The following is a 16,558-nucleotide window of genomic DNA, read 5'->3' as shown; positions in this document are numbered from 1 at the left end:
AGCAATAACAGAATATTGTGAATCATCATCCAACATGTTTTATTGCTTCCTAGATTTCTATAACGTCATATGTATTAAAAATATTGCTTCAGGTGATATTTTAGTATCTTAGACTTCCTAAAAATTAGTTACAAAGAAATAGTAAAGGAAGTAAAGTTTTAAAATATTGTATTTGCTTATTTATTTATTTATTATTGAGCAAGGAGCCGAAAACCATAGATGAGGTATTTATTGTTTGAAATCCCCAAGCTATTAGTCTAGATACAGAGGGTGGACATCTGATTTTGTTGTCTCCACAAAATGTATATCTTCATGTGTTATTTTGCACTATGCTCAAGTATATCTAATAATATTATACACAAGAAATCTAATAATGAGGGCATTGGCCAGCGTGAAGATGTGAAGTATTGTATTGTCTCTTCTGTTGCATTCATGTTTTTACTTCTTGGCAGCCATGGGCCTGTAACCTCTTTCTAAGAAATGTTTTGGTGTTCAACTTAAGAATTACAATTTAAGGGCCAGGAATTTGGCCTAGTGGTAGAGTGCTTGCCTAGCATGCACGAAGACCCGGGTTCGATTCCTGGGTACCACATACATAAAAAAAAAAAAGCCAGAAGTGGTGCTGAGGCTCAAGTGGTAGAGCTCTAGCCTTGAGAAAAATCCAAGGACAGTGCTCAGGCCCTGAGCTCAAGCCCAGGACTGGCAAAAGAAAAGAGTTACAATTTAAGCAACCAAACTGGGATAATTCTCTCTCTCTCTCTCTCTCTCTCTCTCTCTCTCTCTCTCTCTCTCTCTCTCTCTCTCTCTCTCTCTCTCTCTCTCTCTCTGTCTCCCTGTCTCTCTGTCTCTCTCTGTCTCTGTCTCTCTGTCTCTGTCTCTCTGTCTCTGTCTCTGTCTCTCTCTCTCTCTCTCTCTCTCTCTCTCTCTCTCTCTCTCTCTCTCTCTCTCTCTCTCTTTCTCTGGCAAGTTTTCTATCAGTTGTCTGGCAAGTCTTCTATCAGTTGTCTACCAGTTGTCTTGTTTGCATTACTGTCTGTAGAGCAAAAAGGCAAGGAGAGGGAGAAAATAGGAGCAGGTGGCTGGATGTCAAAAATTCCGGAAATCACTGAATGCTTCCCAGAGCAGTTTTTCATTATGAGTTATTAGCTTATATTGCTTTCATATTTAAATATATCACTATTCACTTCAGTGATCTTCTTATCAGGTTCTTATCATGTGTTTGACAAATAATCATCAAATGCTCACATTCTATCAAGTACTTTGCTAAGCTCTAGAGACACAATGGTAGGTAGTCCAGGAAGAGTCATGTTCTCATGTTGTAGGGAGAGAGACAGACCCACAATTGCATTTGAAATTGTATTACCATGCTGACAACAATGGGCTGAGCTAGTCAAAAAACTAAAGAAATAATGGAGTTTTGTTTTAGAATAAATCAGTTTATAGCAGTAGTAGAACCTGTTTCATAAACAGATCTTGTGGAGGTTTCTCTGTGTGGGCTTCCATATGATTTCACCAAGAATGTTTTTCTAAATTAGTTAATTTAAAAAAAGGAATTTGGCATAGCAAGGAGAATTCAACATCTTTAGAAATTGCAGAAGAAAATAATAATTAACCAAGTGACCTTTGCCCAAGATTTCAGTTCTATTAAGCCATAATACATGGCACATTCTAATTAACATCCTGGAAGTGGGACTTCCAAGATATTTCAGGTACAATAAAACAGAAGATGTCAGATGTTTTCTTTTAAATATAGGGAAGTTATAGCAATGTTTCATTTTCCTACCTATATGTTTGTTTTATAGAAAGTATTTGTGTTACTAAAGAAGTCCTTGTCTAAATGGTTTTAAAAAGCGTGATAGATTGCATTTGTAACTTTCTCTTCAAGTGACTTGCTACCTAAGCATAGTCACATATATAATATATTAATAGGACCTCTTGAATTTAGGAACTAAATCTCAAACTAAATTAAATTTTGATGATTTTTTCATATATGAAAATACATTCTTTAATCTTTATGTCCATTGTAAGGTTACTTCTTATTTCATTCTTAAGCTTCCTAGAAGCCACAAATTTCTAATCTTTCCTTCCAGTAGTTAGTAGTACTTGCTATATCTTAAGTGACATTAACTTCTGTTGAGAAAATAAGAAGAAAAATTATGGGCTAATCATTTTACTGAGGTTTTCCCAGAAACTACTTTCCAAGCTTCCAGATCCCAGATATCTATCTATGAAGGACATCATCTTATCTCTGTGAACTGCCTTCTTTCAAAGCTTTGATCCAGGGCCGGGAGTTTGGCCTAGTGGTAGAGTGCTTGCCTAGCATGCACGAAGACCTGGGTTCAATTCCTCAGTACCACATACATAGAAAAAAGCCGGAGGTAGTGCTGAGGCTCAAGTGGTAGAGCTCTAGCCTTGAGAAAGTCCAAGGACAGTGCTCAAGCCCAGGACTGGCAAAAAAAAAAAAAGAGCTTTTCTCCAACTCCCCTTTACTCACTACTTTACTCCCGTTTCTCACTACCCCTATAAAGTTATTGTCCTGTCTATTGAGGTAATATATCACTATTTGCACTTCTTATACTAGTATACAGTATGTACTTTCTTTGAAAAAAATAATTCTAGCTTCTCAGGAGGCTCAAATCTGAGGATTATAGTTCGAAGCCAGCCCAGACACCAAAGTCTGTAAGACTCTTATCTCCACTACATTGCCAGAAAATCTAGAAGTTAAGTTGTGGCTATAGTGGTAGAATGTTAGCCTTGAAGTAAAAGAAGCTCAAGAGACAGTGCTCAGTTCCTCAGAACTTGCACCCAAAAACAACAACAAAAAAAGTACTAATTGTAAATTGAAATGATGACACTATCTATGATTTATCATCCAAAGAAAATATAAGCCCAGTGAAACTGAGAGCTATAATTTTAAATAATTCTCTAACCTTGGGCTGGGAGTTTGGCCTAGTGGTTAAAGTGCTTGCCTAGCATGCACGAAGACCCTGGTTCGATTCCTTGATACCACATACATAGAAAAAGCCGGAAGTGGTGCTGAGGCTCAAGTGGTAGAGTTCTAGCCTTGAGAAAATCCAAGGCCAGTGCTCAGGCCCTGAGCTCAAGCCCAGGACTGGCAAAAAATAAATAAATAAATAAAATTCTCTAATTTCACCTAACAACCCATTGTCTTTGGTGTGACATGCATGCAGAAAGATGGATGTGTTTCTTATTACAAGGTAAAGAAGGCTATAGATGAGCTGAGGGAGATGGAAAGAATATAAAGTGAAGTAAGGAAGGAATCAAGAGCAAGTAAAAAGGTGACTCATGTTAGGACATACATAAACTTCGAACACAAAACCCAGATTAGGCCTCCATTATGTTTCAAATATGAGCTGTCCTTTGTCTACTTTCATTTTTCTTCTTCTCTTCTGTCTGTAAAATGTGTTGATAACATATGTTCTCGCACAAATACTACCACCCTAGTATCCCCATTCTATTTCTTTAGTTTATTTTTTGGTAAAACTTCTCAGCGCAGGATTCTACCTTAGGTATCCATATCCTTTGTATTTCTGCTTTTCTTGTTTTGTTGATTTTTTTCCTCTCTTTATTTGGTCTCTTCCCAGAGAATTTCCTAGTCTAGCTTCCAGGATAACTTTCTCATGAGGTTGAGGATTGTTTGAGGAAGAACAAAGTGCTGAGACCAGAAAGAGATGCTGTTAGTAAATGAATGGAAATTGCTGTGGCCATTACTCCTAGTCACTTATTTCAGTGCCAGGGAGAATGGGCCATGTTACCACTTTTCAACCCGAAATGACTTTGTGCTGGTACATTTTTGAACCTATGGCAGCCACCTCTCCCAGGTCATTACGGTTTTACTTTTCCTTATGTTGAGGACTTGCCAATCTTGCATTTCAAATTCTTTCACAGAGCCATCTCACCTGTCACTACTGGTTTGTACTGATTTTTTTTAATTGCAAGATTCTGTGGCTGAATTACATGGACACACCACATTCCAGGAGGTATAGTATAATCCCCCATGTCCTAAGTGTGGGTTACCCATGGAAATTTACTTCCACAGAATAGACCATGAAAAGGCTGTAACACTAAATGATTTATGGTAAGGAAATCTGATTAGCATGGCCACAGCTAGGGCATCAAGGATAATGTCATCCGTGATAGCTTGTGCTGATAGTATGTGCTCGCATATATTATGAGAGACTATCACACTGCCTCTGTGGTGTGTCTACCCAAATTCTCATAACCCTATTCTAACCACAAGAAAGTGATCAGGCAAGGCTAAATTGAGGAATAGTCTACTAAATACATAACCAGTATTCTTAAAGACAAGGAAAATCAGAGAAATCATCACAGAGAAGAGAAAGGAGCCTAAGGAGATATTAAAGTGAAATGTAAGACATTAAAATGAAATGTAATGGAATATCAAAGACGAGATTCTAGAATAGGAAAATGGACAAAAATGGATAAAATTCTAACCAAACATATGCTGTGGTTAATCATAATGTGTCATTAATTGTGAGAAATATGCTACATTAATATAAGATGAATGATGGGAGGTACAAATTTACAGGGGAATTTTTTGTATCATTTCAGTAAAATCTTAAACTATCCTAAAATAAAATTATTTTTTTGTTTCCAGTCGTGGGGCTTGAACTCAGGGCCTGAGCACTGTTCTTGGACACTTTTTGCTTAAGGCTAGGGCTCAGCCATTTGAGTCACAGCATGACTTTGGGCTTTTCTATTTATGTGGTAGTGAGGAACAGAACCTAGGCCTTCCTGCATACTAGGCGAGTACTCTACCACTAGGCCATGCTCCTACTCCCCCAAAACTGCTGTTCTTTGTAAGTCAGAGAGTTGTAAAAGTTTTAAGTAGCAGACATCGGTTTTAACCTAAAACAGTGGCTCTTGAGCTTCAGCATTATTTCAAAACGTTCATAGTTTGTTAACCAAACTTCTCTGCTCCCACCTCCAGAAGTCCTGTTTGCACTTCTAGCAAGTTCTCTGGGAATGTCTGTCTGTTATTCAAGTACCAAACTCACTGCTATATATTTAGCAAGTCTCTGAATCCCAATGCAAGCTTCTTCTATTCATCCATCTTCACCAGTAATAGAGGTAAACTGGCTTTATTTCAGAGCATGATTCGATGAATATAGCAAGAGAACACATCCCCTTCTATTGGGGAAAGTCTCTTTCTTTTGAGCCACATATATGCAATTTAGGGAGGGATAGATATGTAGCTGTGAGGAAGGAGCTCATAGCCAGATCTTCCTCACATTTAGCTGACTGCATTTGAAATGTATTTCCTTCCATGGAGGTCAAAGAGTTAATGTCACAATCACTGGTACTTAATCGCTCTATTTTAATTCTGGTTATTTTTACATTTTATTGCTGTGTATGTATTACCCATAGTCAGAAAATGCTGTTGTGATTATCTAATTTGCTTTCTAGAAAAACTGCTCACAAAAGGTAAATGAAAACTTTCAAACGAAGTGTGTAGCATTAGTGGTAGATCAGCATGAATACAATAAAAATCACAGAGTAAGTTTGGAATTTGCTCTGGAAATTCCTTACCTGAAGGACATATTCTCCTAAACTAAAAAGTTGAGAAGTTAGTGCTTGGTTGTGTTTGCCTGTGGTTTTTGTCTGCCAAGACAAATTCAGAAAAAGTGTGGGAGGAATTTTCAGTTTGGCAAATGTCAGAAGGCTCACAGCAAAGTCCTGACTTTGTCTTGCTAGTGATCAGACTTACGTGGGAGTTAGGATGAAAACCCACAGGAGACAGTGAGTGTGATGGTATTAATGCCCTTATTTGAAGCCTCTTTTAAAACTATTTAAACATTTAGCTGGGAATAATATCAATATCATTTCTTTTTTATTGTTGGTATTAAGTAGAGCTGCAATTCCATAAGACTGGGTATGAGTACAATGCTTCTTGGACAGTCAGTCCTTTCTTCCCCCATTTCTCCCTCTCCTCCCTACCTACAAGTTACATAGTTCTTTTTTTACATAATGTTTATTGACTACAATGACTGCACTTGTTCACCCTTCTTTCCTCCATTTCTGTGCTTCCTTGTACCTGTTCCCAAAAATACATGTATCCGTTCTGTGATCTTCATTTTGATAAGTAGTGCTTTAGTTGTTCAGAGGAATTATGCTATTAGATCCCCCCTTACAAATATCCTCCTTTTGTTAGTTTGTGTATATATGCATAGAGACCTATATATGTTATTCTCCTAATTGTGTTTTAGATCTAGCTTTCCTTTCTTTAATTGGACTGTGTAGCTGTGAGGAATTAGTTACAAAAGGGAATGAATCCAGTTAGGGGAAAAAAATCCTCTAGGTTTGTGACATTTCAAAGTCAGCTGGATATAGAGAAGGTAGATTATTGAAAACCCTTTGACAGATAAAGTTCTTTTGTGTGCACAGTGTTATCCCATTTTAGAGCTTTACTAAAATATTTTGAAATTTGAGACTTTAATAATTGCACGGTAGAACCCAGTGAGTGTTATCACAACTTGTTATTACACTGATCTAGTTTCTCTACAAAAATATCCTAAAAAGTTAAAGCCCACAAGGTAGATGCGAGTCTTCATTTTCAAAACCCAGGGAGACGCAGGACCCCATTGTGGGAATATTCTGTGTTTGATTATGGGGTTGGTTGTCACTGTCTCCCACGTTCATCTGTACTCAAACTTCAAGTTCCTTTGGTCTCCAGCCTGTCATAACTGCTCACTCCATGCAAAGCCTCGGAGAACCCTGGGCTCTCTTTCAGCAGCATGCATGTCTTCCTCCCCTCAAGCTGCAGCAATTGCTTCCTTGCCTAAATGCCAGGAGGGAGCAGCCAGCATGGTGGGGGTGGAACCACTCAGCTCATTCACCTGCAAGTTAAAAGGAGATGCTAGGAAGGAATGAAATAGCACTAGGAAAAAATAGCAACCTGTCAGCAGAAGGACTGACAGTTAGGATTGCCAAAAGTCCTCCTCCAGCTCTTCATACTCGGATTTTATTTAATAATAACAATCTAAAAAGCCATGGAAAGGTATGCCCCCTCTTTCAGGAGATTTTCTTCTTCATACTGAATACATTTTGTCTCTCTTCCTGAAATTCCAACATTCATCTCTACCCTTAATTCTCTCTCTCTTCCTCTCTCTTTTTCTCTCTCTTTCTCATCTATTTCTCTTATTTTCCTCTTTGGTGCCCCATATCCAGGTCAGGAGAATGTCAGGATAATGTGATGGTATGCACTCAGTGAAATACTCTCTTCTATTGCACATTGTTGATTCAGATTCTCCTCTGTTTTGCATCTATTTTGAGTTTCTTCTGTTTTCTATTGTCTTTTTTTATTTTGCCAGTCCTGGGTTTGAGCTCAGGGCCTGAGCACTGTCCTTGGGTTTTCTCAAGGGTAGAGCTCTACCACTTGAGCCACAGCACCACTCGCAGTCTTTTCCATGTATGTGGTACTAAGGAATTGAACCTGGATCTTCATGCATGCTAGGCCAAATTCCAGGTCCTTCTATTGTCTTTCTTAAAATGTCATGTTATCTTGCTTATCCACAACCCTTTACTTATCCTTTTCATTCTCTAGTAGTTTCACTGTATACCATTACTTAATATAAATGTCTCCTAAATCTGCTGGCTGGAGACTGGCTTAAACCTTCTTCCCTGCACTTCCATTTTTTTTAAAATTTTCACATCACTGTTTCTGTTTTATATTGCAGGACAGAGTTTTTGGCTTTCCATGGGACCATATAATCAAATTTCCCTTGTTGGTTCAACTTTAGCAGTTAAATCCAGCTACTAGTTAAAAATAAAGAATAGCTGAGATTCAATTTTATCCCTGAAAGCAAGAGTGCAACACGAGAGAATACCCTTGTTCAGGAATTAGAGGTGAGAGCAAAAGAAGTGGGGAGACATTCCTTTTCAAGTGTATGAAGTAACCAACATACAAATAAAAAGAGGTTTCTAAGTCTAGCTTTTGTATTTCCCTGTGATAGAACCATGAGAGTTACCTTTGAGAAACATGATGGATTTTTGCCTGACGAATGGCCATGGTGATTGTCCTGCTACCCTATCAAGGTCACTCTGCAGGTTAAATGAGGTTTTCCACACAAAAACTGCTTAAAATGAAGGAGTTTCTTTTGTGCTTTTAAACACATGTCCAAATTTTACTTCTTTGTCATGAAGCTAACACATGTCTGGTTGCATTGTGGAGTGTTCTAACACTTTTCATGAAGACTGCTTTTGCCACTGCAGTGCTTTTTGGAGTTTTGGTTGAGTTTCCATGTATGATATACATTTTTCCCTCTGAGAGGAAAATTCTAGGGGACCTAGCAACTCATGTGTTTGACCTAGGTGTAGAAAAGTCTACAGCCTTTGAGGCCAGATACACTTAAGCTTGAAAGTCAACCTGTTGGGCTAGGAATTTGGCCTAGTGGTAGAGTGCTTACCTAGCATGCATGACCCTGGGTTCGATTCTTTGGTACCACATACATGAAAAAAGCCAGAAGTGGTGCTGTGGCTCAAGTGGCAGGGTGATAGCCTTGAGCAAAAAATTGTCCAAGGACAGTGCCCAGGCCCTGAGTTCAAGCCCCAGGACTGGCAAGAGAAAGAGGGAGGGAGAGAGATAGAGAGATAGAGAGAGAGAGAGAGAGAGAGAGAGAGAGAGAGAGAGAGAGAGAGAGAGAGAGAGAGACAGAGAGAGACAGAGAGAGACAGAGAGAGAGAGACAGAGACAGAGACAGAGAGAGACAGAGAGAGAGACAGAGACAGAGACAGAGAGAGACAGAGAGAGACAGAGACAGAGACAGAGAGAGAGACAGAGAGAGAAGTTGAAAATCAACCTGTTATCATTGTGTGCCCCTCAGTAAATGTCTCACTTTCCCAAGGCTAGAATTTACTCATCTTGTCACTAGGATGGACAGCTGTTTCTTTAGCGTTCTATAGAGACTGTCCAACTCTCCCATACCGATAACATGGAATGAATGATTATAGCTTTATCTACATGGCAACAACAAAGCAATTGCCATTATGAAATGAGACCAGGAGTAAGATCAGAAGAAAGATACCTTGTTCAGTTCATCAGGAAAGTCATTATAAGCATAATGTTCAAGCTTTAGACTCCTTATACTCCTGGGCTCTCCATCTACCATAGTAGTCTGACTGGCTTGACATGGGCATTCTTGAGGCTTCAGTTTGTGATACCATTTAATGACAGCAAGGTAAAAATGATATGATGTGGAGGCGAATGGTTCTAGAATATTTGGCAAAGAGTTTCAGTGTCTCAGGCAGAGGCAATTCTGGGAGCTCAGCTAGTGCCAAAGCTGTGGTTACCACAGAAAGTGTTAACTCTACTTGTAATGGTGAAGTGGCAGTGTGCATTATCACTCAGTGAGACAAAGAAATGACTTAAGGTGACAAATATAGAGGAAGAGATGTACTCTCTCCTACTCTAACTCAGCCCAGACGAAAGGCCACATGACGGAAATCCTCTTAGGGAGAGACTGACACTGCCAAATAATCCTCTTTGACAAGTCTTCCTATGTCAGTTTTAGGCAAATTAGGCAGTTCAAATAGATAGCAAATGTGCCTGTCTTTCTAGCTGTGGTGATTCACAGGCTCAGTGTGATACTTTTAACTGCTTCCCTGATCAAAATGCCTGGAGGCTGTGTCCATTCCTCCAGGGGATCATTAAGAAGAAATGGAAGTCTATCCACTGGTGCCTGCCAATCTTCCCCCGTCAGATGCTATGTGTGATTGACATGTGACACTGTTTCACGGTAGGTGGGAAACTCAGAACTAGCCTCTAGTGCTTAGAGGGATTGTGAAGAGGCCCAGTTATTTTTCTTTTCTTTTCTTTTCTTTTTTTTGACAGAAGCCAGTTTTTCAATGAAAGAGCCTGCTACTCACTCTTCTCAGTTTCTTTGTGGTCCTGGCATGTTCAGCGTCAGTTTCTGAAGTGGCTGTGTTACTGTTGGGGAAATAATATCCTTTGCTTCCTCTTTTTGGACTACTCTGCAACCAAGACTGCAGAACAAAAATAGAGATAATAAAATTCCTTTATGTAAATCTTAGCTCCAACTATTGCTAACTTGGTAATTGGAAAACTTCCTTAATGTGCCAATTACCTCTTTATTTCCTCATTGGATTCCAGCCAATACTGTATTTCATGAAGATAGCGATTGGATTTCAATGTAGATTAAAATGGCTTGTACAATAAGACCTACGAGTAGAAATAAGATGACCTCTTCCTTTTGAATTGTACAGTGGAAAATCTATGTCACTAACTGGGAATAAATAATAATTCAATCTTTGTATTCCGATTTCAGGACACAAACAAACAAATTGGAAATCAGCTAACTCAGATATTGATGATGCTTTTGTATACTTCCTCCAGGCTAGTTAAATTAAAAAGACATATTGGAGTATGAATTCAAATTGCTACTCTGGATATTTTTTATTTTTAGCTAACCCCATAATAACTGATCTAAAAATCGGTTTCCTTCTTCTTCCTTCCTTCATTTCTCAGAGGATAATCTACCTATCTTGCAAGGGAAACGCCAAGAAAAGTTCATCTTCCTTTTTGGAACAGCCATCCACTCCATGGAGCACTTTCTCCTACATCTGCATCATCTGTGTCCTTCAGTCCATACTCCTTCCATATGCAATGCCTTGCCATTATTCTCCTAGAGGTCAACTTAGATTTTCAAATAAAAGCAGTAAAACTACTTACAAATGACAGAAACATTGCTGAAGGAACACATTTGAACTAACACCTTTCCACATAAAACCTTTCCCCCTTCAAATACAATCTTTCACCTCCAAGTATTTTATTGAGAATTATGATATTTGCAGTCTGCCTTATAATTCAGATGTTGGTTTATTTACTCCTTTCCCTCCCTATTGCAATAGCAATGACCATTTTCTTTTTCTTTCCTTCCTTTCTTTCCTTTCCCTTCCTTTTCTTTCTTTCTCTATCATTCTTTCCTTTTTATCTTTCCCCTCCCTCCCTCCCTCCCTCCCTCCCTCCCTCCCTTCCTTCCTTCCTGCCTGCCTGCTTGCCTGCCTGCCTGCCTGCCTGCCTGCCTTTGAAGACATCTTCAATGTCTTCAAGTACCTAATGTTATTAAAGACTCCATGTAGATGGTATGAATCATAGTTTGACTCCCAAAGATTTATTTACCGAAAGCTCAATTCCTAGTATTGTGGTATTGAAGTGGACAACTGAGTGGAAGACAGTTGTTTAATGGATCAATGCTGTCTTGCAACAGTGCATCAAGGTTTATTGAACTGAAGTAGTTTTGAGGACTTCTCCCAAGAGGGTTATTGTAAAAGAGCAAACTTGTGCTTGCTCTGGTTTCTAGCTTCCTATCTCACCTCGTGGCCAACTGTCTTGCAAATAATGCAGCCAGGTGATTCCATCTGGTATGAACGTTATAATACTTTTGAAAAGCCCTTTACCAAAGACCAAGAAAATGGTGCTTATAGCCTATTTAGCTCTAAACTAAAAAGACTTTTTTTTTTACATTATCCACATTATGTATTTTGCTATAGCAGCCCAATGGTCTCATATCAGCATCGGGTGCTACTGAATTTATTTGAATTTCCCTTCCCAAGACATGAAAGCTTTGTGGATGGAAGCCATGGAGTTTTCCTTAGCTATTTTACCTGAAATAATATCTATGTAATCCTAAGAAATAAATGCTTCATATTCCTTTTTAATGTCATGTCAGATTTTTATGAATTTAAGACTGCTTTTGGCATTTTAAAAATGTTAGCTTTGCTTCATTTTTTTAAGTCAATGTTGATATTCCATAAATCCATTTCTCCTATGAACATGAGAACATGGCTATCTACACTTGAATACTTTAACAACTAAAGAGCTGTAAGACAGAATTTGCATGATAATGTCTACAGAATTTCAGTTACCCTTCCTGGTGAGTGCATCCCTTTAAATTCTGAATTGATAATGAGCACTGCCTCTACTGGGGGAATTAGAGACAGAAAATATCAATGTATGTCAGAATTCTTTTTTTGTGATTTCAAAGTGATTGTTATAAATGCCCTTTACAGGTTATTCTTGAAGGCATATTTTGTATGAAACTTATCACGTCAGCTTAAATCTTTTTTGAGATCTGCCATCCCTGCTGTTGAGTTAAATAATTTAGTTCATCTCAGTAGTTGGGCTTTCATTTAGCAGGTGGCAACCTGCTCAGGACTGGAGTCACCAGTCCTCACAAAGGTCAGCATGCCCCAGTTTCATAGCCACTGTCTATAGCTAGAGCTCTGACCAGCTCCTGGAAATTTGGGTAGTTGGTAATCAATAACAGGATGACAGGATGTCTATCCATTATTTGGAAGAAAAACCTCATTCAGGATATATTTGCCACTATAAATATTATTTTAAAAGATGGAAGATAAACATCCTGTGCCTTAAAAAGAATTATTTACAAGATATTTGTCAAATTCTACTGTTATTGAAAAGTCAGTGCAGCAACTCATCCTTGGGTACCATATAAGAATTCAAGCAAGAGGTAAATAAAGTTTCTTAGGAAACTGAAAAAGAAAGCCCTCTCTAGAGTGAAAATGACAATGATGAAATTGTACAGGGTTTGGAGGTCTCTCCCCAGGAGCAGCCCATGGTGCAGAATTACTGGACCAAATGTGAGGGAGGCCTACTGAAATAATGGTTTGCTGGGTGGATACGTTTAAGATTTGCTTTTTCATGAACTATTTGTTGACCCATCTTAGGCTGGAATGAAACCTCTCCTTAATAAGAAACTCCATCTTAATGACATTGTATGAGCTTAGAAGGGCATTTGGACTGGTTGAAAAGCTTACCTATAACATTTTCTACTAGAAGCATTTTGATTCTGTCATCTACTTTCAGTTCACTTTGCATTTCCCCTTGGCTTACAGTGAGCTATCGCCACATTTGTGTCAATTTGTTCTTTTCTTTATTTAGTTGTTTTAGTTTGTTGTGCATCCTTTTCTACCATCCATTAGGATAATCAGTCTAGGTAATTTTTCAATGGAAGAATATAGAAGCCCAGGGACTCAAAATTATGCTTCTTTTTAAAACTTCAATATGCATCTAGAAAAATTAGTTAAGTCCCACTTTACATGAACTTATAATTTTAAATGAGAAGCAGCTCATAAAGATGCACCTTTTTGTTAAGTCCAAATGCATGAATTCCGTGATTCCAGGGCAAAGAAGCAGTACAATTCCAAGACTTAAACCTAGATTTCTTCTGACATTCCAGTGTTTTATCTCTTGTTTTGCAATTCTTCCTTCCCTTGTCATTTGAGACTTGGTGTTCTATTAAACTGATTTGTAACACACAAGTCAAAGGTATGAAGCCACCATACATCCTTATAATCATCTTTAAATATCCTTTAATCACATATCAAGATCATCATCATTCTTGGATATTTGCTCAACCCTAATCCCAAGTAGCTGACATTTACTGAATACTAGCTATGAGGCAGAAGGACCTGTTCTGAAGGCTTATGCATATGAAATCGTTTATTCTCCACAAAAGCCAATGCCAAAGGAACTGCTATTCTCTCTGTGTGTTTTAAAAATGAGGAAGGGTTTAGAAGATTCTGATAATGTGAACTGGTACTGATGCTCTGAACATTGTACTGGCTGATTCTCACTGAACTATATCACATAGTATAGTACTTTCCTCAGGGGGAGCCCCACATAGAAGAAGTGGGTGGGTCTTGAATCCCATTTGTTGTATAGATGCAGCCAAAACTCTTACTTTCTTTCATGGACCATTAAGTATGTTTCTCTGTGAACCTGTCATCTCCCTTCTTACAGTTGGAAACTCAGGTTGTCCAAAAGCATCTGATTAGAAGTATCTCCACTTTAAGAGTGTATTTCCTTTATGTGTTAATTCAGAGTGGCATGCACATATGGTTCAATGTTCTGAAAAAAACTGTGTTGCTATAAATTATGTCAACAACATAAGATTATTCTTTTTCCATATATGTTATTGTAATTAATAGAAGAGTTACATTATGTTCACCAGACAGAAGGTGCATTACTTCATATACATTGGTACCCTTTCTCAAAATTATTCTTAATTAGAGTCTGGTGGCCTTTCTATGGGAAGTCCACAGTATGCAGCATGATATTCTATGAAGGCTGAGGAAATTGAAGCTGGGTATAGTTGACGGAAGCTTACTATCCTTGCTACTTGGAAAGCACACATAATCTAGGGATCATGAGAGAAGGCTAAGCACCTCAAAACTCCTCAACTAATAGCTGGGGTGGCAGCATACATTTATTATCCCAGATACAGGAGTAGCACAGCTATTAGACATAGAGGCATGTGCCTGTCATTGCTAGTGATGTGAAGAAGCACAAGGAGGAGGATCAAAGGTCAGGGCATAAAGCAAAACCCTATCTCATAAATAACTGAGGAATAAAGGGCTGTATGCATGGCTCAAGTGGAAAATACCTTCCTAGTAAGTACACCTCCCTCCCAACAAAAGAATCTTGAAAATGTCCTTCCCTATCAGAATTCACCTTCTTCACAATTTATTTCTGTTCAGATTGCCTAGGTGTCAAATAAATGCATCGTATGTAGATGAATTTCTCTTAATAATTCAGTCATCACCATTGATGCCCTTCTTGGGCTGTGTATACCTTGTGATACATTCTTAGCAGGGGCAGGCCTTGGGCAATGTGAATAGATGACAGTGAGTGATTTGTTCAGGAAAATCACCCAAACGCTTCATAAATGAAGGTGATATGTGGGAAGGTAAAGAAAGGCAGACCATCTAATGGCTGTGACAGAACTGGCAGGTTCCCACTGCCAAGTAAGTGGATGCCACTGTGACATGAGGACAGAAGCCCAAAGACAGAGAGGATGTTATTTAGAGACTTATAACTTAGGATCACACAGGGTTGTATCATAGACGTTGATAGAATGGTTTAATTTTCTCCAAGTCACATGTGTTTATTCATCTCTAAATCAAGCATGAATTTGTGTGTTTGTCTCTAGGCTGATAAACATATGTTTGGAGATCATTTAAGTAAAATTTTTTATACCATCCCTATTTTATGGAAAGATAGTTTATTTAGATAAACTTGGTGCTTCCTTTCCACATGTCATAACTTACTTCGTTTTCTCACCAGACATTTACAGAGATTTCCACTCATTCAATGAACTATCTGCAAATATGTACTCTTCCTCTCTTCTTCCACAAGTGCCACATGTCTCAGTTAAAGAAAAATCCAACCATTATTGCTTTTGTGAAGAGGATTGAAAGCCCTAAAAAGATGAGCTTTCAAAACTGGTAACTAGTTCAGAGATCATCTTCTGATGTCAAAGTTTGTGAGGATTTTCATAGAATAGTTTAGTATTAGTGGCCAAAAGGAGTAGCTTACATGGAGAGAAGTTAACTACTATATTACTATTGCTAGTGATAATACTTCTTAAATTTATCAAGAGGTAAATCCTACCTATCCATGTATATATGGGGAGAGAGGCAGTGAGGGGGGTGAAATATGGGGAATTGCTTTTCTTGGCAGTTAGAAGGTAATTCTCCTCCTTCTAGAAAAAAATAAAGCAAACATTTTTATTGTATTTTAAAGCAAACTTTTTTATGGATTTGTTTTTATCACTACATTTGTAAGTTAGGTGCTTAGAGTCTGTAGATTGAGTTCATTCTCCAAATAAGAGACCCCAATTGAGCTGCACTGGCTGTGAGAGCACAGATTAAAAGGTTTGATGAGAAGACTAGACGTGATGGGAGAAGGGAGATAGGTGAAAGTACAAGCAAATTGTCATTAGGAAACTGTTCAAAGGGACTTACCTAAGGGAACTTCTATAACTACTTTGGATACGGGGAAGAAGAGGACACCTTAATGTGCTCCCCTAAAATTGATGACATAGTTTCAATCCTTCAGATGATGTTACACAAATTACTCAGCTCATGACCAATATCAACTCCAACTCATCTTCACATTGGCCCTACAATTTCTGAAACAAATCTCAAGCTTCACATTTTACCCATGTTCAGCAGGCATAAATAAAAGACTTTTTCCTTTTTACAAAACCGCAGCACCATCAACAATAGCAACGATAACAAAAATTCTAAATATTCCTTAATTGTATCAAATGTCAGTGTTCAAGGTCTCATAAATTTTAGAAAACACTTTATCACATAAATAGAAATACATTAATTATAAATTTATTGTTTTATTCATTTTCACATTTTATACATTTCAGACCCTAATAAAAGGGCACGAGCATCCCAGAAAACCCCTCTCTGCCAAAGACTATCTCATTCACAGGTATCTGCTATACGGAGTTTTAATTTTACAGAATAGTAAGTATCTGAAATAAGAATAATGCATTGTAGATCTCAGGTACACTTCATAATTTTCATTTTGTTTACTTTCCTATCTCTTATTTTTTTATTTTTAAACTTGGCACTAATTCGTCAAAGAAAATTAGGATATTCATTGATATTGGCTCGTGCCTTTTTGGTATTGATCATGCCTTTCTATCTCCATATTTCATAGTGAGGTTTGATCAGAACCAGA

At 38.1% G+C, this 16,558-nt stretch overlaps 1 long non-coding RNA gene across 1 annotated transcript in view; it reads right to left on the bottom strand.

Annotated features, from left to right (window-relative positions):
• LOC150063402 (uncharacterized) overlaps positions 1-15,203 on the bottom strand; it is a 39,180-nt gene extending 23,977 nt beyond the window's left edge. Inside the window, exons 1-2 of the long non-coding RNA XR_016535419.1 lie at positions 15,130-15,203; positions 9,907-10,023 (exon numbers count right to left, since the gene is read on the bottom strand). This is a non-coding gene — a long non-coding RNA (uncharacterized LOC150063402). The remainder of the gene's footprint in view (positions 1-9,906; positions 10,024-15,129) is intronic.
• Positions 15,204-16,558: the final 1,355 nt, after the last annotated feature.

This window comes from Megascapheus bottae, chromosome 5 (assembly GCF_031878675.1).
Source record: "Megascapheus bottae isolate mThoBot1 chromosome 5, mThoBot2.hap1, whole genome shotgun sequence".
NCBI lineage: Eukaryota > Metazoa > Chordata > Mammalia > Rodentia > Geomyidae > Megascapheus > Megascapheus bottae.
Note: the sequence above shows the minus strand (reverse complement) of the source record. Positions and strands in the feature narration are given on the sequence as shown.